Here is a 23141-nt window from a genome sequence, read left to right on the forward strand (position 1 = left end):
TCCCAGGGGTTGAAATTCCAGTATGCGTCATAGAGGCCTAAGTGATTTACCATTTACTTCACTCACGGGATGCAACGTTCTCTCTGTCCGTCCTTGTTCTATATTCTTTCCTCCACTGGAACGACACTCTGAAAAGTGACATTCCGCATGAAGGAGTTTCCCTTCAACAGAACTTGCTATAGTCCAAAGAGTCAGTCCCAAAATCTTCCTTCTTTAATAGACGTAACACTGCAGTGAATCCCTCCTAAAGCACACTTCCCTCTCAGTGTTGGAAGCATTTTAGACAGAGAAACTAAGTGTGGATCAACACTGGTGGTGAACATCCAATATGTGATTGGCCGGCTTAAGCACCATAGCCTGCACTTTACTCACAGTACCTAATGTGCCCCTAGTCCGTCCGTGTTCTATCTACATTCCTCAAAGGAGAAACACTGTTATGATGAGTAAGCCCCTGAAGTAGCTTCCCTGAACAGATACCTTCCTTCGCATCCCCTCTAAGGGGCCTGTATGAGACAATTCATGAATACTACACAGACACGTCCTACAGTTTCCTACTGAGCACAGATGCATCGCAGTCGTGAGAACTTACTGTAGCACAGTTCCCTCATATATTGGAAGTGTTTTGAGAAGAGGAAGACACTGTGGAACATCCTAGGTGTTGAACTTTCAGTATGCGTCATAGAGGCCTAAGTGCCTTACCCTGTACTTCACTCACGGGATGCAATGTTCTCACTGTCCGTCCTTGTTCTATCTTCTTTCCTCCACTGGATAGACACTGTGAGAAGTGACATTCCGCATGAAGCAGTTTCCCTTAAACAACACTCGCTATAGTCCAACGGATAACGTCTTAGAGAGGATAGCTATGTGGGCCTATTGCGGTTACCACCGAGTCAGTCCCAAAAGCTTCCTTCTTTAACACACGTAACACTCTAGTGAATCCCTCCTAAAGCACACTTCCCTCTCAGTGTTGGAAGCTTTTCAGACAAGAAACTATTTGCGGATCACCACTGGTGGTGAACATCCAATATGTGTTTGGCAGGCTTAAACGCAATAGCCTGCCCTTTACTCAAAGTACATAATGTGACACTAGTCCTTCTGTGTTCCATCTTCATTCCTCAAAGGAGAAACACTGTTATGAATGAGTGCGCACGTGAAGTAGAATCGCTGAGCAGATACCTTCATATGCATCCCCTCTAAGGGGCCTGTATGAGACACTTCATGATTGCTACACAGATACGTACTACAGTATACAACTGAGCACAGACGCATCCCTGTCGTGAGTACTTACTGTAGCACAGTTCCCTCATATATTGGAAGTGTTTTGAGAAGAGGTAGACACTGATATATATCCCAGGTGTTGAACTTCCCGTATGCGTCATAGAGGCCTAAGTGCCATACCATGTACTTCACTCACGTGATGCAACATTCTCTCTGTCCGTCCTTGTTCTATCTTCTTTCCTCCACTGGAAAGACAATGTGAGTAGTGACATTCGGCATGAAGGAGTTTCGCTTAAACAGAACTTGCTATAGTCCAACGGATAGATGTCTGAGACTGGAAAGCTATGTGCGCCTGTTGCGGTTACCACAGAGTCAGTCCCCAAAATTACTTCTTTAACAGACGTAACACTGCAGTGAATCCCTCCTAAAGCACACTTCCCTCTCAGTGTTGGAATCGTTTCAGACAAGAAACTAAGTGCGGATCACCACTGCTGGTGAACATCAATATGTGTTTGGCAGGCTTAAGTGCCATAGCCTGCCCTTTACTCACAATACCTAATGTGCCTCTAGCCCTTCCGTGTTCTATCTTCATTCCTCAAAGGAGAAACACTGTTATGAATGAGTATGCACCTGAAGTAGGATCGCTGAGCAGATATCTTCCTATGCATCCCTTCTAAGGGGCCTGTATGAGACATTTTATGATTGCTACACAGACACGTCCTACAGTTTCCAACTGAACAAGACGCATCCCAGTTGTGTGAACTTAGTGTAGCACAGTTCCTTAATAGATTGGAAGTGTTTTGAGAGGAGGTAGACACGGTGGAACTTCCCAGGTGTGAACTTCCAGTATGCGTTATTGAGTCCTAAGTGCCTTACCCTGTACATCACTCACAGGATGCAACGTTCTCTCTGTCTGTCCTTCGTCTATCTTCTTCCCACCACTGGAAGGACACTGTGAGAAGTAACATTCCGCATGAAGGAGTTTCCCTTGAACTGAACATGCTATAGTCCAACGGATAGAGGTCTGAATCTAGAAAGCTATGTGCGCCTATTGCGGTTACCACAGAGTCAGTCCCAAAAGCTTCCTTCTTTAACAGACGTAACAGTGCAGTGAATCCCTCCTAACGCACACTTCCCTCTCAGTGTTGAAAGCGTTTTAGACACAGAAACTAAGTGCTGATCACCACGGGTGGTGAACATCCAATATGTGTTTGGTAGACATAAGCGCCATAGCCTGCACTTTACTCACAGTACCGAATGTGCCCTAGTCCGTCCGTGTTCTATCATCATTCCTCAAAGAAGAAACACTGTTATGAATGAGTATTCCCTTGAAGTAGGATCCCTGAACAGATAGCTTCCTACGCATCAACTCTAAGGGGCCTGTATGAGACACTTCATGATTGCTACCAGACACTTCTTACAGTTTCCAAATAATCACAAACGCATTCCTGTCGTGAAAACTTACGGTAGCACAGTTCCCTCATTTATTGGAAGTGTTTTGAGAAGTGGTAGACACTGTGGAACATCCCAGGTGTTGAACTACCAGTATGCGTAATAGAGGCTTAAGTACCTTACTCTGTACTTCACTCACGGGTTGTAACATTCTCTCTGTCCGTTCTTTTTCTATCTTCTTTCCTCCACTGGAAAGACACTGTGAAAAGTGACATTCTGCATGAAGGTGTTTCCCTTAAACAGAACTTGCTATAGTCCAATGGATCAACGTCTGAGATTGGAAAGCTATGTGTGCCTAATGCGGTTACTACAGAGTCAGTCCCAAAAGCTTCCTTCTTTAACAGACGTAACACTGCAGAGAATACCACCTAAAGCACACTTCCATCTCAGTGTTGGAATCGTTTTAGAATGAGAAACTAAGTGCGGATCAGCACTATCGGTGAACATCCAATATGTGTTTGGCAGTCTTAAGCGCAATAGCCTGCCCTTTACTCACAGTACCTAATGTGACCCTAGTCCTTCGGTGTTCTATCTTCATTCCTTAAAGGAGAAACACTGTTATGAATGAGTATGCACTGAAGTAGTATTCCTGAACAGATACCTAACTATGCATCCCCTCTAAGGGGTCTGTATGAGACACTTCATGATTGCTACACAGACATGTCATACAGTATCCAACTGAGCACAGATGCATCCCTGTCGTGAGAACTTACTGTAGCACAGTTCCCTCATATATTGGAAGTGTTTTGAGAAGAGGTAGACACTGTGGAACATCCCAGGTGTTGAACTTCCAGTATGCGTCATAGCGGCCTAAGTGCCTTACCATGTACTTCACTCACTGGATGCAACGTTCTCTCTGTCTGTCCTTGTCTATCTTCTTTCCTCCACTTGAAAGATACTGTGAGAATTGACATTCCGTATGAAGGAGTTTCCCTTAAACAGAACTTCCTATTGTCCAACGGATAGACGTCTGAGACTGGAAAGGTATGTGCTCCTATTGCGGTTACCACAGAGTCAGTCCCAAAAGATTCCTTCTTTAACAGACGTAACACTGCAGTGAATCCCTCCTAAAGCACACTTCCCTCTCAGTGTTGGAAGCGTTATCGGCACAGAAACTATGTGCGGAGCACCACTGGTGGTGAACATCCAATATGTGTTTGGCAGGCTTAAGCACCATAGCCTGCACTTTACTCACAGTACCTAATATGCCCCTAGTCCGTCCGTGTTCTATCTTCATTCCTCAAAGGAGAAACAGTGTTATGAATGAGTACGCCCCTGAAGTAGGTTCCCTGAACTGATACATTCCTACGCATCCCGTCTAAGGGGCCTGTATGAGACACTTTACGATTGCTACACAGACACGTCGAACAGTTTTCAACTGAGCACAGATGCATACCTGTCCTGAGAACTTAGTGTAGCACAGTTTCCTCATATACTGGAAGGGTTTTGAGAAGAGGTAGACACTGTGGAACATCCCAGTGTTGAACATCCAGTATGCGTTATAGAGGCCTAAGTGCCTTACCGTGTACTTCACTCATGGGATGCAACATTCTCTCTGTCCGTCCTTGTTCTATCTTCTTTCCTCTACTGGAAAGAGACTGTGAGAAGTGATATTCCACAAGAAAGAGTTTCCCTTAAACAGAACTTGCTATAGTCCAACAGATAGACGTCTGAGACTGGAAAACTATGTGCGCCTATTGTGGTTACCACGAGTCAGTCCCAAAAGCTTCCTTCTTTAAATACGTAACACTGTAGTGTATCCCTCCTAAAGCATACTTCCCGCTCAGTGGCTGAAGCGTTTTAGACAGAGAAACTAATTGCGGATCACCACTGGTGGTGAACATCCAATATGTGTTTGGCAGGCTTCAGCGCCATACCCTGCACTTTACTCACAGTACCTAATATGTCCCTTGTCTGTCCGTGTTCTATCTTCATTCCTCAAAGGAGAAACATTGTTGAGAATGAGTACGCACCTGAAGTAGGTTCCCTGAGCAGATCAATTCCTACGCATCCCCTCTTAGGGGCCTGTATGAGACACTTCATGATTGCTACACAGACACGTCCTACAGTTTCTAAATGAGCACAGATGCATCCCTGTCGTGAGAACTTACTGTAGTTAGGATCCCTCATATTATGGAAGTGTTTTTAGAAGAATTCGACACTATGTAACATCCCAGGTGTTGAACATCTAGTATGAGTCATAGAGGCCTAAGTGCCTTACCGTGTACTTCACTCGCGGGATGCAACATTCTCTTTGTCCGTCCTTGTTCTATCTTCTTTCCTCTACTGTTAAGACACTGTGAGAAGTGACATAGCGAATGATGGTGTTTCCAGTAAACAGAACTTGTTATAGTCCAACGGATAGAGGTCTGAGACTGGAAAGCTATGTGCGCCTATTGCAGTTACCACAGAGTCAGTCCCAAAAGTTTCCTTCTTTAACACACGTAACACTGCAGTGAATCATTCCTAAAGCATACTTCCCTCTCGGAGTTGTATGCGTTTCAGACAAAGATCTAAGTGCGGGTCACCACTGTTGGAAAATATCCAATATGTGTTTGGCAAGCTTAAGCGTCATAGCCTGCTCCTTACACACAGTTCCTAATGTGCCCCTAGTCCGTCGTATTCTATCTTCATTCCTCAAAGGAGAAACACTGTTCTGAAAGAGTACGAACGTGAAGTAGGTTCCCTGAACAGATACCTTCCTACGCATCCCCTCTTAGGGTCCTGTATAAGACACGTCATGATTACTACCCAGTACGTCCTACAGTTTCCAACTGAGCACAGACGCATGCCTGTCGTGAGAACATACTGTAGCACAGTTCCCTCATATATTGGAAATATTTTGAGAAGAGGTAGACACTGTGGAACATCCCAGGTGTTGAACTTCCAGTATGCGTCATAGAGGCCTAAGTGCCTTACACTGTACTTCACTCAGGGGATGCAACGTTCTCTCTGTCCGTCCTTGTTCTGTCTTCTTTTCTCCACTGGAAAGACACTGTGAGAAGTGACATTCCACATGAAGTAGTTTCCCTTAAACAGAACTTGCTATTGTCCAATGGATAGACGTCTGAGACTGGAAAGCTATGTGCACCTATTGCGGTTACCAGAGTCAGTCCCAAAAGCTTCCTTCTTTAACAGACGTAACACTGCAGTGAATCCCTCCTAAAGCACACTTCCCTCTCAGTGTTGGAAGCCTTTTAGACAGAGAAACTAAGTGCGGATCACCACTGGTGGTGAACATCCAATATGTGTTTGGCAGGCTTAAGCACCATAGCCTGCCCTTTAATCACAGTACCTAATATACTCCTAGTCTGTCCGTGTTCTATCTTCATTCCTCAAAGGAGAAACACTGTTATGAATGAGTCCGCACGTGAAGTAGGTTCCCTGAGCACATACCTTCCTATGCATCCGCTCTAAAGGGCCTGTATGAGAAACTTCATGATTGCTACACAGACACGTCCTACAGTATCCAACTGAACACCGATTCATTCCTGTCCTGAGAACTTACTGTAGCACAGTTCCCTCATATATTGGAAGTGTTTTGAGAAGAGGAAGACACTGTGGAACATCCCAGGTGTTGACTTCCAGTATGCGTCATAGAGGCCTAAGTGTTTTACCCTGTACTTCATTCACGGGATGCAACGTTCTCTCTGTCCGTCCTTGTTCTATCTTCTTTTCTCCACAGGAAAGACACTGTGAGTAGTGACTTTCGGTATGAAGGAGTTTCGCTTAAACAGAACTTGCTATAGTCCAACAGATAGACGTCTGAGACTGGAAAGCTATGTGCGCTTTGGGGTTACCTCAGAGTCAGTCCCAAAGGCTTCCTTCTTTAACAGACGTAACACTGCAGTGAATCCCTCCTTAAACACATTTCCCTCTCAGTCGTTGAAGCTTTTTCGACACAAAAACTAAGTGCGGACACCACTAGTGGTGAAATTACATACGTGTTTGGAAAGCTTAAGTGCAATAGCCTGCACTTTACTCTCAGTTCCTAATGTGTCCTTAGTCCGTCCATGTTCTATCTTCATTCCTCAAAGGAGAAACAGTGTTATGAATGAGTATGCACCTGAATTAGCATCCCTGAGCAGATACCTTCCTACGCATCCCCTCTAAGGGGCATGTATGAGACACTTCATCATTGCTACACAGACACGTCCTACAGTTTCCTACTGAGCACATACACATCCTTGTCGTGAGAACATACTGTAGCATAGTTCCCTCATATACTGGAAGTGTTTTGAGAAGAGGTAGATACTGTGGAACATCCCAGGTGTTGAACTTCCAGTATGCGTCAGAGAGGCCTAAGTGCCTTACCGTGTACTTCACTCACAGGATGCAACGTTCTCTCTGTCCGTCCTTGTTCTATCTTCTTTCTCAACAGGAAAGACAATGTGAGAAGTGACATTCTGCATGAAGAAGTTTCCATTAAATAGAACTTGCTATAGTCCAACGGATAGATGTCTGAGAGTGGAAAGCTATGTGCGCTAAATGCGGTTAGCACAGAGTCATTCCCAAAAGCTTCATTCTTTAACAGACGAAACACTGCAGTGAATCCCTCCTAAAGCACACTTCCCTCTCAGTGTTGGAAGACTTTTGGACGGAGAAACTAATTGCGGATCATCACTGGTGGTGAACATCCAATATGTGTTTGGCAGGCTTAAGCACCATAGCCTGCACTTTACCTACAGTACCTAATGTGCCCCTAGTCCGTCGTTGTTCTATCTTCATTCCTTAAAGGAGGAACACTGTTATGAATGAGTCCGCATTGCAGTAGGATCGCTGAGCAGAACCTTCCTATGCATCCCCTCTAAGGGGCCTGTATGAGACACTTCATGATTGCTACACAGACACGTCCTACAGTATCCAACAGAGCACAGATGCATCCCTGTCTTGAGAACTTACTGTAGCATAGTTCCCTCATATATTGGAAATGTTTTGGGAAGAGGTAGACACTGTGGAACATCCCCGGTGTTGCACTTCCAGTATGCGTCATAGAGGCCTAAGTGCCTTACCCTGTACTTCAATCACGGGATGCAACGCTCTCTCTGTCCGTCGTTGTTCTATCTTCTTTCCTCCACTGGAAAGACACTGTGAGAACTGACATTGCGCTTGAAGGAGTTTCCCTTAAATAGGACTTGCTATTGTCCAACGGATAGTGTCTGAGACTGGAAAGCTATGTGCACCTATTGCGGTTACCAGAATTAGACCCCAAAGCTTCATTCTTTAACAGACATAACACTGCAGTGAATCCCTCCTAATGCACACTTCGCTCTCAGTGTTGGAAGCGTTTTTGACACAGAAACTAAGTGCGGATCACCACTGTTGGTGAACATCCCATATGTGTTTGTTAGGCTTAAGCGCCATCGCCTGCCCTTTCCTCAAAGTACCTAATGTGCCCCTAGTCCGTCCGTGTTCTATCTTCATTCCTCAAAAGAGGAACACTGTTATGAATGAGTACGCACCTGAATTAGGATCCCTGAGCAGATACCTACCTACGCATCACCTGTAAGGGGCCTTTAAGCGATTCTTCATTATTGATACACAGACACGTCCAACAGTTTCCAACTGAGCACAGATGCATCCCTGTCGTGAGAACATACTGTAGCACAGTTTCCTCATATATTGGAAGTGTTTTGAGAAGAGGTAAACACTGTGGAACATCCTAGGTGTTGAACTACCAGTATGCGTCATATAGGCTTAAGTGCCTTACCCTGTAGTTCACTCACAGGATGCAACGTACTCTCTGTCCGTCCTTGTTCTATCTTCTTTCCTCTACTGGAAAGACACTGTGAGAAGTGACATAGTGAATGAAGGAGTTTCCATTAAACAGAACTTGCTATAGTCCAACGGATAGACGTCTGAGACTGGAAAGCTATGTGCGCCTATTGCGGTTACCACAGAGTCAGTCCCAAAAGCTTCCTTCTTTAACAGACGTAACACTGCAGTGAATCCCTCCTATAGCATACTTCCCTCTCAGTGTTGGAAGCGTTTCAGACAGAGAAACTAAGTGCTGATCACCACCGGTGGTGAATATCCAATATGTGTTTGGCAGGCTTAAGCGTCATAGCCTGCACTTTACACACAGTTCCTAATGTGCCCCTAGTCCGTCCGTGTTCTATCTTCATTCCTCAAAGGAGAAACACTGTTCTGAATGAGTACGCACTTGAAGTAGGTTCCCAAACGGATACCTTCCTACGCATCCCCTCTTAGGGGCCTGTATGAGATACTTCATGATTACTACCCAGTATGTCTTACATTTTCCAACTGAGCAGAGACGCATCCCTTTCGTGAGAACTTACTGTAGCACAGTTCCCTCATATATTGGAAGTTTTTTGAGAAGAGGTAGACACTGTGGAACATCCCAGGTGTTGAACTTCCAGTATGCGTCATAGAGGCCTAAGTGCCATACCCTGTACTTCACTCACAGGATGCAACGTTTTTTCTGTCCGTCCTTGACCTATCTTCTTCCCTCCACTGGAGGATAGTGTGAGAATTGACATTCCGCATGAAAAGTTTCCCTAGCAGAACTTGCTATAATCATACGGATAGACCTCTGAGTCAGGAAAGCTATGTGCGCCTATTGCGGTTGCCACAGAGTCAGTCCCAATAGCTTCCTTCATTAACAGACGTAACACTGCATTGAATCCCTCCAAAAGCACACTTTCCTCAGAGTGTTTGAAGTGTTTTTCACAGAGAGACAAAGTGCAAATGACTACTGGACCTGAACATCCAATATGTGTTTGGGATGCCTAAGCGCCATAGCCTGCATTATACTCACAGTACCCTATGTGCTCCAATTCCGTCCGTGTTCTATCATCCATCCTCAAAGGAGAACACATTGTTATGAATGAGTACACACTGAAGAAGGATGCCTGAAAAGACAGCTTCCTACGTATCCCCTGTCAGGGTCCTGCATTAAACACTTCATGATTTCTACTCAGTCAGGTCCCACTGTTTCCAACAAAGCACAGAATCATCACTGTCGTGAGATAGTACTGGAGCACACTTCCCTCATACATTGGAAGTGTTGTGAGACGAGGTAGACACTGTGGACCACCACAGGTGTGGAACTTACAGTAGGCCTCATAGAGGCCTATGTGCCTACCTTTTTCTTACCACCCGGGATGAAACCTTGCATCTGTCCGTCCTTGTTCTATCTTCTTTCATCCTCTGAAAGATACTGTTAGAAGATGTGGTCCATATACAGTATGGAGTATTATGCCTCCATCAGAAAGGATGAATATCCAACTTTTGTAGCAACATGGACGGGACTGGAAGAGATTATGCTGAGTGAAATCAGTCAAGCAGAGAGAGTCAATTATCATATGGTTTCACTCATTTGTGGAGCATAACCAATAGCATGGAGGACAAGGGGCGTTAGAGAGTAGTAGGGAATTTGGGTAAATTGGAAGGGGAGGTGAACCATGAGAGACTATGGACTCTGAAAAACAGTCTGAGGGGTTTGAAGTGGCGGGGGGGTGGGAGGTTGGGGTACCAGGTGGTGGGTATTATAGAGGGCACAGCTTGCATGGAGCACTGGGTGTGGTGAAAAAATAATGAATACTGTTTTTCTGAAAATAAATAAATTGGGGAAAAAAAAAAAAAAGAAGTGAAATTCCGCCTGAAGGAGTTTTCCTTTAACAGAACTTGCTATAGTCCAACGGATAAACGTCTGAGACTGGAGCCCTATGTGTGCCTATTGCCGATACCACAGAGACAGTCCCAAGAGCTTCCTTCTTTGACCGACGCTACACTGCATTGAATCCCTCCTAAAGCACACTTTCCTCACAGTGTTGGAAGCGTTTTTCACACAGAAACAAATTGCAAATGACTACTGGACCTGAACATCCAATATGGGTTTGGGATGCCTAAGCGCCATCGCCTGCACTTTACTCACAGTATCTAATGTGCCCCTATTCCGTCCATGTTCTATCTTCATTCCTCAAAGGAGAAAAATTGTTATGAATGAGTACGCACCTGAAGAAGGATGACTGAACAGATAGCATTCTACGAATTCCCTGTCAGGGTCCTGCATGAAAAACTTCATGATTGTTACTCAGTCAGGTCCCACTCTTTCCAACAGACCACATACTCATCACTGTCATGAGAATGTACTGTCCCACACTTCCCTCGTACATTGGAAGTGTTGTGACACGAGGTAGACCCTGTGGAAATCACAGATGTTGAACTTCCAATACGCGTCATAGAGGCCTATGTGCCTTACCTTTAGCTACACTCAGGGGATGCAACCTTTGCTCAGTCCGTCCTTGTTCTATCTTCTTTCATCCTCTGAAAGACACTGTTACAAGTGACATTCCGCCTGAAGGAGTTTCCCTTTAGGAGAACTTGCTATAGTCCAACGGATAGACGTCTGAGCCCGGAGACCTATGTGCGCCTACTGCAGTTACCACAGAGTCATTCCCAAGAGCTTCCTTCTTTGACAGACGTAACACTGCATTGAATCCCTCCTAAAGCACACTTTCCTCACAGTGTGGGAAGCGTTTTTCACACAGAAACAAAGTGAGAATGACTACTGGACCTGAACATCCAATATGTGTTTCGGATTCCTAAGCGCCATAGCCTGCACTTTACTCACAGTTCCTAATGTGCCCCTAGTCCGTCTGTGTTCTATCGTCATTCCTCAAAGGAGAAACACTGTTATGAATGAGTACGCACCTGAATTAGCATCCCTGAGCAGATACCTTCCTACGCATCTACTCTGGGGACCTGTATGAGACACTTCAGGATTGCTACACAGACAAGTCCTACAGTTTCCAACTGAGCACAGACACATCCCTGTCGTGAGAGTTTACTGTAGCACAGTTCCCTCATATATTGGAAGTGTTTTGAGAAGAGTTAGACACTGTGGATCATCCCAGGTGTTGAACTTCCAGTATGCGTCATAGAAGCCTAAGTGCTATACCCTATACTTCACTCACAGGATGCAACATTCTCTCTGTCCATCCTTGTTCTATCTTCTTCCTTCCATTGGAAGGACAGTGAGAAGTGACATTTCGCATGAAGTAGTTTCTCTTAAACAGAACTTGCTATAGTCCAACGTATAGACGTCTGAGACTGAAAAGCTAAGTACGCCTATTGCGTTTCCCACAGAGTCCGTCCCCAAAGCTTACTTTTTTAACAGACAAACACTGCAGTAAAACCCTCCTAGAACACTCTTCCCTCTCAGTGTTGGAAGCTAAGTGCGGATCACCACTGGTGGTGAACATCCAATATGTGTTTGGCAGGCTTAATCACCATAGCCTGCATTTTACTCACAGTACCTAATGTGCCCCTAGTCGTCCGTGTTCTATCTTCATTCCTTAAAGGAGAAACACTGTTATGAATGAGTACGCATTGAAGTAGGATCCCTGAGCAGATACCTTCGTACACATCCCCTCTAAGTGACCTGTATGAGACACTTCATGATTGCTACACAGACACGTCCTGCAGTATCCAACTGAGCACAGATGGATCCCTGTCGTGAGAACTTACTGTAGCACAATTCCCTCATATATTGGAAGAGTTATGAGAAGATGTAGACACTGTGGAACATCCTGGGTGTTGATCATCCTGTATGCGTCATAGAGGCCTAAGTGCCTTACCCTGTACTTCACTCACGGGATGCAACGTTCTCTCTCCATTCTTGTTCTATATTCTTTCCTCCACTGGAAAGACACTGTGAGAAGTGACATTCCGCATGAAGGACTTTCCCTTAAACAGAACTTGCTATTGTCCAATGGATAAACATCTTAGTTGGAGCCGTTTGTGCGCCTATTGCAGTTACCACAGAGTCAGTCCCAAGAGCTTCCTTCTTTGACAGACGCAACACTGCATTGAATCCCTCCTAAAGCACACTTTCCACACAGTGTTGGAAGCGTTATTCACATATAAACAAAGTGCGAATGAATACAGTACCTGAACATCCAATATGTCTTTGGGATGCCTGAGCGCCATAGCCTGCATTATACTCACAGTACCTAATGTTCCGCTATTCCGTCCGCGTTCTATCATCATTCCTCAAAAGAGAACACATTGTTATGAATGAGTACGCACCTGAAGAAGGATGCCTGAAATGACAGCTACCGCTGAAACCCTGTCTGGGTCCTGCATGATACACTTGCTGATTGCTACTCAGTCAGGTCCCACTGTTTCCAACTAAGCACAGACTCATCCCTGTCATGAGAAAGGACTGTAGCACACTTCCCTCGTACATTGGAAGTGTTTGAGAGACGAGATAGACACTGTGGAACATCACAGGTGTTGATCTTCCAGTATGAGTCATAGAGGCCTATGTTCCTTACCTTTAGCTTACTCAGGGGATGTAACCTTTGCTCTGTTTGTCCTTGTTCTATATTCTTTTCTCCTCTGGAAAGACTCTATGAGAAGTGACATTCCGCCTGAAGAAGTTTCCCTTAAACAGAACTTGCTATATTCCAACAGAATGACGTCTGAGACTGGATCCCTATGTGCACCTATTGCAGTTACCAAGAGTCAGACCCAAGAGCTTCCTTCTTTGACAGACGCAACACTGCATTGAATCCCTCTTAAAGCACGCTTTCCACACAGTGTTGGAACCGTTTTTCACACATAAACAATGTGCAAATGAATACAGTACCTGAACATCCAATATGTGTTTGCGATGCCTTAGCGCCATAGCCTGCATTATACTCTCCGTACCTAATGTGCCCGTATTCCGTCCATGCTGTATATTCATTCCTCAAAGGAGAACACATTGTTATGAAGGAGTACGCACCTGACGAAGGATGCCTGAACAGATGGCTTCCTACGAATCCCATGTCAGTGTCTGGCATGATACACTTCTTGATTGCTAGTCAGTCAGGTCCTACTCTTTCCAACTGAGCACAGAAAATCACTGTCGTGAGAAAGTACTGTAGCACACTTCCCTCGTACATTGGAAGTGTTTTGAGACGAGGTAGACACTGTGGAACATCACAGGTGTTGAACTTCCAGTAGGCATCATAGAGGCCATAGTGCCTACCTTTTTCTTTCCACATGGATGCAACCTTGCTTCTGTCCGTCCTTGTCCTATCTTCTTTCCTCCTCTGAAGGACTCTGTTAGAAGTGACATTCCGCCTGAAAGAGTTTCCCTGAAACAGAACTTGCTTTAGTCCAACGGATAGACTTCTGAGTTTGGAGCCCTATGTGCGCCTATTACAGTTACCACAGAATCAAGCCCAAGAGCTTCCTTCTTTGACAGACGCCACACTGCATTGAATCCCTCCTAAAGCACACTTTCCTCACAGTGTTAGAAGTGTTTTTTTCACACAAACAAAGTGCGAATAACTACTGGTCCTAAACATAGAATATGTGTTTGGGATGCCTAAGCGCCACAGGCTGCACTTTATTCACAGTACCTAATGTGCCCCTATTCCGTCCCTGTTCTCTCTACATTCCTCAAAGGAGAACACATTGTTAGGAATGAGTACGCACCTTAAGAAGGATGACTGAACAGATAGATTCCTACGAGTCCCCTGTCAGGGTCCTGCATTAAACACTTCATGATTGCTACTCAGTCAGGTCCCACTCTTTCAAACAGAGCACAGACTCATCACTGCCGTGAGAAAGTACTGTAGCGCACTTCCCTCATACATTGGAAGTGTTGTGACGAGGTAGACACTGGAACATCACAGGTGTTGATCTTCCAGTATGAGTCATAGAGCCTTATGTGCCTTACCTTTAGCTTCAGTCAGGCGATGCAACCATGGCTCTGTCCGTCCTTGTTCTACTTTCTTTTTTTTTCCAATTTATTTATTTTCAGAAAAACAGTATTCATTATTTTTTCACCACACCCAGTGCTCCATGCAAGCCGTGCCCTCTATAATACCCAACACCTGGTACCCTAACCTCCCACCCCCCCGCCACTTCAAACCCCTCAGATTGTTTTTCAGAGTCCATAGTCTCTCATGGTTCACCTCCCCTTCCAATTTACTCAAATACCCTACTCCTCTCTAACGCCCCTTGTCCTCCATGCTATTGGGTATGCTCCACAAATAAGTGAAACCATATGATAATTGACTTTCTCTGCTTGACTTATTTCACTCAGCATAATCTCTTCCAGTCCTGTCCATGTTGCTACAAAAGTTGGGTATTCATCCTTTCTGATGGAGGCATAATACTCCATAGTGTATATGGACCACATCTTCCTTATCCATTCATCTGTTGAAGGGCATCTTGGTTCTTTCCATAGTTTGGGGACTGTGGCCATTGATGCTATAAACATTGGGGTACAGATGGCCCTTCTTTTCATGACATCTGTGTCTTTGGGGTAAATACCCAGGAGTGCAATGCAGGGTCGTAGGGAAGCTCTATTTTTAATTTCTTGAGGAATCTCCACACTGTTCTCCAAAGAGGCTTCACCAACTTGCATTCCCACCAACAGTGTAAGAGGGTTCCTCTTTCTCCACATCCTCTCCAACACATGATGTTTCCTGTTTTGTTAATTTTGTCCATTCTAACTGGTGTAAGGTGGTATCTCAATGTGGTTTTAATTTGAATCTCCCTGAGGGCTAATGATGATGAGCATTTTTTCATGTGTCTGATAGCCATTTGTATGTCTTGATTGGAGAAGTGTCTGTTCATACCTTCTGCCCAATTTTTGATGTGTTTGTCTGTTTCGTGTGGGTTGAGTTTGAGGTGTTCATTATAGATCCTGGATATCAACCTTTTGTCTGTACTGTCATTTGCAAATATCTTCTCCCATTCCGTGGGTTGCCTCTTTGTTTTGTTGACTCTTTCCTTTGCTGTGCAGAAGCTTTTTATTTTGATGAAGTCCCAGAAGTTTATTTTCGCTTTTGTTTCCTTTGCCTTTGGAGACGTATCTTGAAAGAAGTTGCTGTGGCTGATATCAAAGAGATTACTGCCTATGTTCTCCTCTAAGATTCTGATGGATTCCTGTCTGACGTTGAGGTCCTTTATCCATTTTGAGTTGATCTTTGTGTACAGTGTAAGAGAATGGTCGAGTATCATTCTTCTACATATAGCTGTCCAGTTTTCCCAGCACCATTTATTGAAGAGACTGTCTTTTTTCCACTGTATATTTTTTTCCTGTTTTGTCAAAGATTAATTGACCATAGAGTTGAGGGTCCATATCAGGCTCTCTACTCTGTTCCACTGGTTTGTGTCTGTTTTTATGCCAGTACCATGCTGTCTTGGTGATCACAGCTTTGTAATAAAGCTTGAAATTAGGTAAGGTGATGCCGCCAGCTTTATTTTTGTTTTTCAACATTTCCTTAGCGATTTGGGGTCTCTTCTGATTCCATACAAATTTTAGGTTTATTTGCTCCAGCCCTTTGAAGAATGCCAGTGGAATTTTGATCAGAATGGCATTAAAAGTATAGATTGCTCTAGGCAGTATAGACATTTTAACAATGTTTATTCTTCCGATCCAAGAGCATGGAATGGTCTTCCATCTTTTTGTGTCTTCTTCAATTTCTTTCATGAGTGTTCTATAGTTCCTCAAGTACAGATCCTTTACCCCTTAATTAGGTTTATTCCCAGGTATCTTATGATTCTTGGAGCTATAGTAAATGGAATCGATTCTCTAATTTCCCTTTCTGTATTTTCATTGTTAGTGTATAAGAAAGCCACTGATTTCTGCACATTGACTTTGTATCCTGCCACGTTGCTGAATTGCTGTATGAGTTCTAGTAGTTTGGGGGTGGAGTCTTTTGGGTTTTCCATATAAAGAATCATGTCATCTGCGAAGAGAGAGAGTTTGACTGCTTCATTACCAATTTGGATACCTTTTATTTCCCTCTGTTGTCTGATTGCTGTTGCTAGGACTTCTAATACTATGTTGAACAAGAGTGGTGAAAGTGGACATCCTTGTCTTGTTCCTGATCTCAATGGGAAGAATGCAAGCTTTTTCCCATTGAGGATGATATTTGCTGTGCGTCTTTCATAGATAGATTTGATGAGGTTCAGGAATGTTTCCTCTATCCCTAGCCTTTGAAGCGTTTTAATCAGGAACGGATGTTGGATATTGTCAAATGCTTTTTCTGCATCAATTGAGAGGACCATGTGGTTCTTCTCTCTTCTCATATGAACTTGTTGTATCACATTGATTGATTTGCGAATGTTGAACCATCCTTGTAGCCCAGGGATGAATCCCACCTGATCATGGTGGATAATCTTTTTAATGTGCTGTTGGATCCTGTTGGCTCAGATCTTGTTGAGAATCTTAGCATTCATATTCATCAGTGATATTGGTCTGAAATTCTCCTTTTTGGTAGGGTCCTTGCCTGGTTTGGGGATCAGGGTAATGCTGGCTTCATAGAAAGAGTCTGGAAGTTTTCCTTCTGCTTCAATTTTTTGAAACAGCTTCAGGAGAATAGGTGTCATTTCTTCTTGGAAGGTTTGGTAGAATTCCCCAGGGAATCCGTCAGGTCCTGGGCTCTTGTTTTTTGGGAGGTTTTTGATCACTGCTTCAATCTCGTTGTTAGATATCGGTCTATTCCGGTTGTCGATTTCTTCCTGGTTCAATTTTGGTAGTTCATATTTTTCCAGGAATTCATCCATTTCATCTAGGTTGCTAAACTTATTGGCATATAACTGTTCGTAATAACTTCTGATGATTGTTTCTACTTCCTTGGCGTTAGTTGTGATCTCTCCCTTTTCGTTCATAATTTTATAAATTTGGGATTTCTCTATTTTCTTTTGAATTAGTGTAGCCATTGGCTTATCGATCTTATTGATTCTTTCAAAAAACCAGCTTCTAGTTTCATTGATACTTTCTACTGTATCTCTGGTTTCTCCCTCATTGATCTCAGCTCTAATCTTGATGATTTTCCTTCTTATGTGTGGAGTTGGTTTGATTTGTTGTTGATCCTCCAGTTCTTTAAGGTGTAGAGACAGCTGGTGTGTTCTGGATTTTTCAATTTTTTTGAGCAAGGCTTGGATGGCTATATATTTTCCCCTTAGGACCCCTTTGCTGTATCCCATAGGTTTTGGACCGAAGTGTGTTCATTCTCGTTGGTTTCCATGAATTGTTTCAGTTCTTGTTTGATCTCCTGGTTGATCCAAGCAAGGTGGTCTTTAGCTTCCAGGTGTTTGAGTTCCTTCGGAACTTTTCCTTGTGATTGAGCTCCAGTTTCAAAGCATTGTGATCTGAGAATATGCAGGGAATCTTCTCAGTCTTTTGGTATCGGTTGAGTCCTGATTTGTGACCTAGTATGTGGTCTATTCTGGAGAAGGTTCCGTGTGCACTTGAGAAGAATGAGTATTCTGCTGTTTTAGGGTGGAATGTTCTGTATATATCTATGAGGTCTATCTGGTCCAATGTGTCATTCAATGCTCTTGTTTCTTTATTGATTTTCTGCTACGATGATCTCTCTAATTCTGAAAGAGGCGTGTTAAGATCGTACGATTAGTGTATTCATATCAATATGACTCTTTATCTTGATTAACAGATTTCTTAAGTCATTGGCTGCTCCCATATTGGGAGCATAGATATTTACAATTGTTAGATCATCTTGGTGGATAGTCCCTTTAAGGATTATGTAGTGTCCTTCTGTATCTCTGACTACAGTCTTTAGTTTGAAGTCTAATTTATCTGATATGAGAATCGCTACCCCAGCCTTCTTTTGAGTCCCATTGGCATGAAAGATGCTTCTCCACCCCTTCACTTTCAGTCTGCGTGTATCTTTAGGTTCAAAATGGGTCTCTTGTAGACAGCATATGCATGGGTCCTGTCGTTTTATCCAATCTGCAACCCTGTGACGTTTTATGGGTGCATTTAAGCCATTCACATTGAGAGTGAATATTGAGAGATATGTTTTGATTGACATCGAGTTACCTTTGAAGTCTTTCTTTCTGTAGACTGTCTCTATATTTCTGTTCAATGCTATTCTTGGGATTTTTCCTCTTTTATAGAACCCCCCTTAATATTTCCTGCAGTATCGGCTTGGTGGTTGCATAGTCTTTTAATCCTTGCCGGTCTTGGAAACTCTTTATCTCTCCATCCATTTTGAATGTCAGTCTTGCTGGATAAAGTATCTTGGCTGCATGTTCTTCTCATTTAGTGCCCTGAAAATATCTTGACAGCCTCTTCTGGCTTGCCAGGTCTCTGTGGACAGGTCTGACATTATTCTGATGGGCTTCCCTCTGTAAGTAAGAAGCCTCTTTGCCCTGGCGGCTTTCAAGAGATTATATTTACAATTATAATTTCTCACTTTGACTATCAGGTGTCGTGATGTTTTTTTGGAGTGTATAATCTTGGGTGGAGACTCTTCAGCCTCTAGTACATGAACGTTGGTTTCATTCGCGAGATTTGGAAAATTTTCATGAAGGACTTTTTCCACGATATCTTCTAGATATCTTTCTTTCTCCTCCCCTTCAGGAATTCCAATAATTCTGACGTTGGAATGCTTCATAGCATCATTTATTTCCCTGATACTGCTTTCGTGGGATCTAAGCTGTTTGTTTCAGGCTTCCTCCTGCTCCTTTCTCTCTATCTGTTTGTCTTCCAGATCAATAATTCTATCTTCTGTCTCAGTTACCCTAGCTTTGAAGAGTTTAGATTAGATTGGAACTCACTGAGAGCATTGTGGACCTCCTCCCTGGTAGCTTTAAGCTCCGCCCTAACATTGTGAACATCCTGTCTGGTCGCTTTCAGCTCGGCCATAATCAATTCTCTTTGGTCATCCATGGCTTTCTCCAAACTAGCTATTGCCTGGATAATTGTTATCCTGAATTCTCTTTCCGACATATTGTCTATGTTGATAGCCGTTAGCTCTGTTGCAGAAGGTCCATCCTCTGTATTTTTCTTCTGTTGGGCATTCCTCCTCCTAGTCATTTTTGTGGGAGAAGACTGAACAGATGTAGCTGGATGTATCAACTCTGGTGCAGTCAAGGTGCACCCTGGAACACTTCCTGATCTCCGTCTCAGAGAGAAGCCTCAGTCTGGGTGCAGAAGCTGAATAAATTCCCCCTTGGCCACTGGCAGATTAGGTTCCAAGTTGCAGACACTGGGGGCGCAGGATCTTTTGCTCGTCCCCAAAGCCAAGGCAGTGGCCCCTCTCTGGGAGCTCCTGACTGCCAGAGAGGTTCCAAGCAGCGATTGCACACTGAGATTTTGACGCCGGCCCGGGCTGGGAGTGCCCGGCTTGCGTGCACCTCTTTTCAGAGGCGGCTGTGGGTTGGGCGCGCGTCTGGGGCACTGAGAACGTGGCGCTGGTCCGTAAGCCGCAGGCTGGGCTTTTGCGCGCCTCTGTCCGGGTAAGAGTTTTGATCGCGTATGCGGCTTAGACTTTGAAACAATGGCGTGGGTCTATATGCGCCCCCGGGCCTTAGAAACCCAGGAGAGCTGGAGGGACGTGTGCGCGCATATCAAGCTTTGTGGTAGGGCTAGCGCGCGTTCCGCAGACCGGCAGAGCTCCCATCCCCTCACAGGAGCAGGAACCCACACGTTCTGGGGCGCGCTGGTGGCTTAGGGACCAGGAGCTGGTTTCTCCGCCGCACTCTCTCTGCCTCCGCGCCGGGAAGGCCGTCTGGGACCATGGACTTAAGCCCCTGTCCCTAGCTGCCCCGATTCCCACAATTTGCCCCCGCGATCCTTTGCTCTTTTGGAGTGCTTTCAACCAGTCTTCAAGTTAATGCTGGTCACCAGACGCAGGGCACTCTCGCTCTTATTGGGGTATTACTTTCCCACCGGTCGACTCTGGTGGCTCCCTCCCCCTTTTGTTTATCTTCCGATATCAGTCCGCCATTCCCATTCCTCTTTACCTGCTCACCGGCGTCTTCTGCCCCTGTCGAGATCCATACGTGTATAATTCTGATCTGAGGCTGATTTCATGGGTGATCGGAGTTCTTTGGTAGGTAATCAGCTCACTTTGGGGTACTAGCTGAAAAGACGCCTCTTCCTAGTACCCAGCCATCTTGTCCCCCACCCTTGTTCTACTTTCTTTCCTCCACTGGAAAGTCTCTGTGAGAAGTGACATTCCGCCTGAAGGATTTTCCCTTAAACAGAACGTGCTATAGTCCAAAAGATAGACGTCTGAGACAGGATCCCTCTGTGCGCCTATTGCACTTACAACAGAGTCAGTCCCAAGAGCTTCCTTCTTTGACAGAGGCAACACTGCATTGAATCCCCGCTAAAGCACACTTTCCTCAGTGTGTTGGAAGCGATTTTCACACAGAAACAAAGTGCGAATGACTACTGGACCTGGACATCCAATATGTGTTTGGGATGCCTAAGCACCATAGCCTGCACTTTACTCACAGTACCTAATGTGCCCCTATTCCGTCCCTGTTCTATCTTTATTCCTCAAAGGAGAACACACTGTTATGAATGAGTACGCACCTGAAGTAGGATCCCTGAACAGATAGCTTCCTTCGAATACCCTGTCAGGTTCCTGCATGATACACTTCATTATTGCAACTCAGTCAGTTCCCACTGTTACCAACTTAGCAGAGACTCATCACTGTCTTGAGAATGCACTGTAGCACAATTCCATCGTACATTGGAAGTGTTTTGAAACGAGGTAGACACTGTGGAACATCATAGGTGTTGAACTTCCAGTATGCGTCATAGAGGCCTATGTGCCTTACCTTTAGCTTCACTCAGGGGATGCAACCTTGGCTATGTCCGTCCTTGATCTATCTTCTTTCCTCCTCTGAAAAATACTGTTATAAGTGACATTCCGCCTGAAGGAGTTTCCCTTTAAGAGAACTTGCTATAGTCCAATGGATAGACGTCTGAGAGGAGAGCCATAACTGCGCCTATTGCAGTTACCACAGTCAGTCCCAAGAGCTTTCTTCTTTGATAGATGCAACTCTGATTTGAATCCCTACTAAACCACACTTTCCACATAGTGTTGGATGCGTTTTCCACACAGAAACAAAGTGCGAATTAATATAGTACTTGGACATCCAATATGTGTTTGTGATGCCTAAGCGCCATAGCCTGCATTATACTCACAGTACCTAATGTTCCCCTATTCCGTCCGTGTTCTATCATCATTCCTCAAAGGAGAATACATTGTTATGAATGAGTACGCACCTGAAGAAGGATGCCTGATCAGATAGCTTCCTATGAGTCCCATGTCAGGGTCTTGCATGATACACATCATGATTGCTATCAGTCAGATCCCACTGTTTCCAACAGAGCACAGACTCATCACTGTCGTGAGAATGCACTGCAGCGCACTTCCCTCATACATTGGAAGTGCTCTGAGACGAGGTAGAAACTGGAACATCACAGGTGTTGAACTTCCTGTATGCGTCATAGAGGCTTATGTGCCTTACCTTTAGCTTCAGTCAGGGGATGCAACCATGGCTCTGTCCGTCCTTGTTCTACTTTCTTTCCTCCACTGGAAAGACTCTGTGAGAAGTGACATTCCGCCTGAAGGAGTTTCCCTTAAACAAAACTTGGTATAAACCAACGGATAGACGTCTGAGACTGGAGCCCTTTTTTGCGCCTATTGCAGTTACTACAGAGTCAGTCCCAATATCTTCCTTCTTTAACAGATGCAACACTGCATTGAATCCCTCCTAAAGCACACTTTCCTCACAGTGTTGGAAGCGTTTTCCACACAGAAACAAAGTGCGAATGACTACTGGGACTGAACATCCAATATGTGTTTGTGATGTATAAACGCCATAGCCTGCATTATACTCAAATTACCTAAGGTGCCCCTATTCCGTCCGTGTTCTATCCTCATTCCTCAAATGAGAACACATTGTTATGAATGAGTATGCACCTGAAAAAGTATGCCTGAACTGATATCTTCCTACGAATGCCTTGTCAGGGTCCTGCATGATACACGTCATGATTGCTACTCAGGCATGTCCCACTGTTTCCAACAGAGCACAGACTCATCACTGTCATGAGAAAGTACTGTAGCACACTTCCCTCAACTTTGGAAGTGTTGTGAGACGAGGTAGACACTGTGGTCCATCACAGCTGTGGAACCTCCAGAAGGCGTCATAGAGTCCTAAGTGCCTACCTTTTTCTTTCCACATGGGATGCAACTTTGCCTCTGTCCGTCCTTGTTCTATCTTCTTTCCTCCTCTGAAAGATACTGTTAGAAGTGACATTCTGCCTGAAGGACTTTTCCTTTAACAGAACATGCTATAGTCCAACGGATAGACGTCTGAGACTGGAGCCCTCTGTGTGCCTATTGCAGGTACCACAGAGTCCGGCCCAAGAGCTTCCTTCATTGAAAGTCACAACAATGCATTGAATCCCTCCTAAAGCACACTTTCCTCACAGTGTTGGAAGTGTTTTTCGCACAGAAACAAAGTGCGAATGACTACTGGACCTGAACATCCAAAATATGCTTGGGATGCCTAAGCGACATAGCCTGCACTTTACTCACAGTACCTAATGTGCCCCTGTTCCGTCCCTGTTCTATCTTCATTCCTCAAAGAGAACACACTGTTATGAATGAGTACGCACCGGAAGCACCTGAACAGATAGCTCCCTTCGAATAGTCTGTCAGGGTCCTGCAGGA

Source organism: Neovison vison, chromosome 1, assembly GCF_020171115.1.
Source record: "Neovison vison isolate M4711 chromosome 1, ASM_NN_V1, whole genome shotgun sequence".
Lineage (NCBI taxonomy): Eukaryota > Metazoa > Chordata > Mammalia > Carnivora > Mustelidae > Neogale > Neogale vison.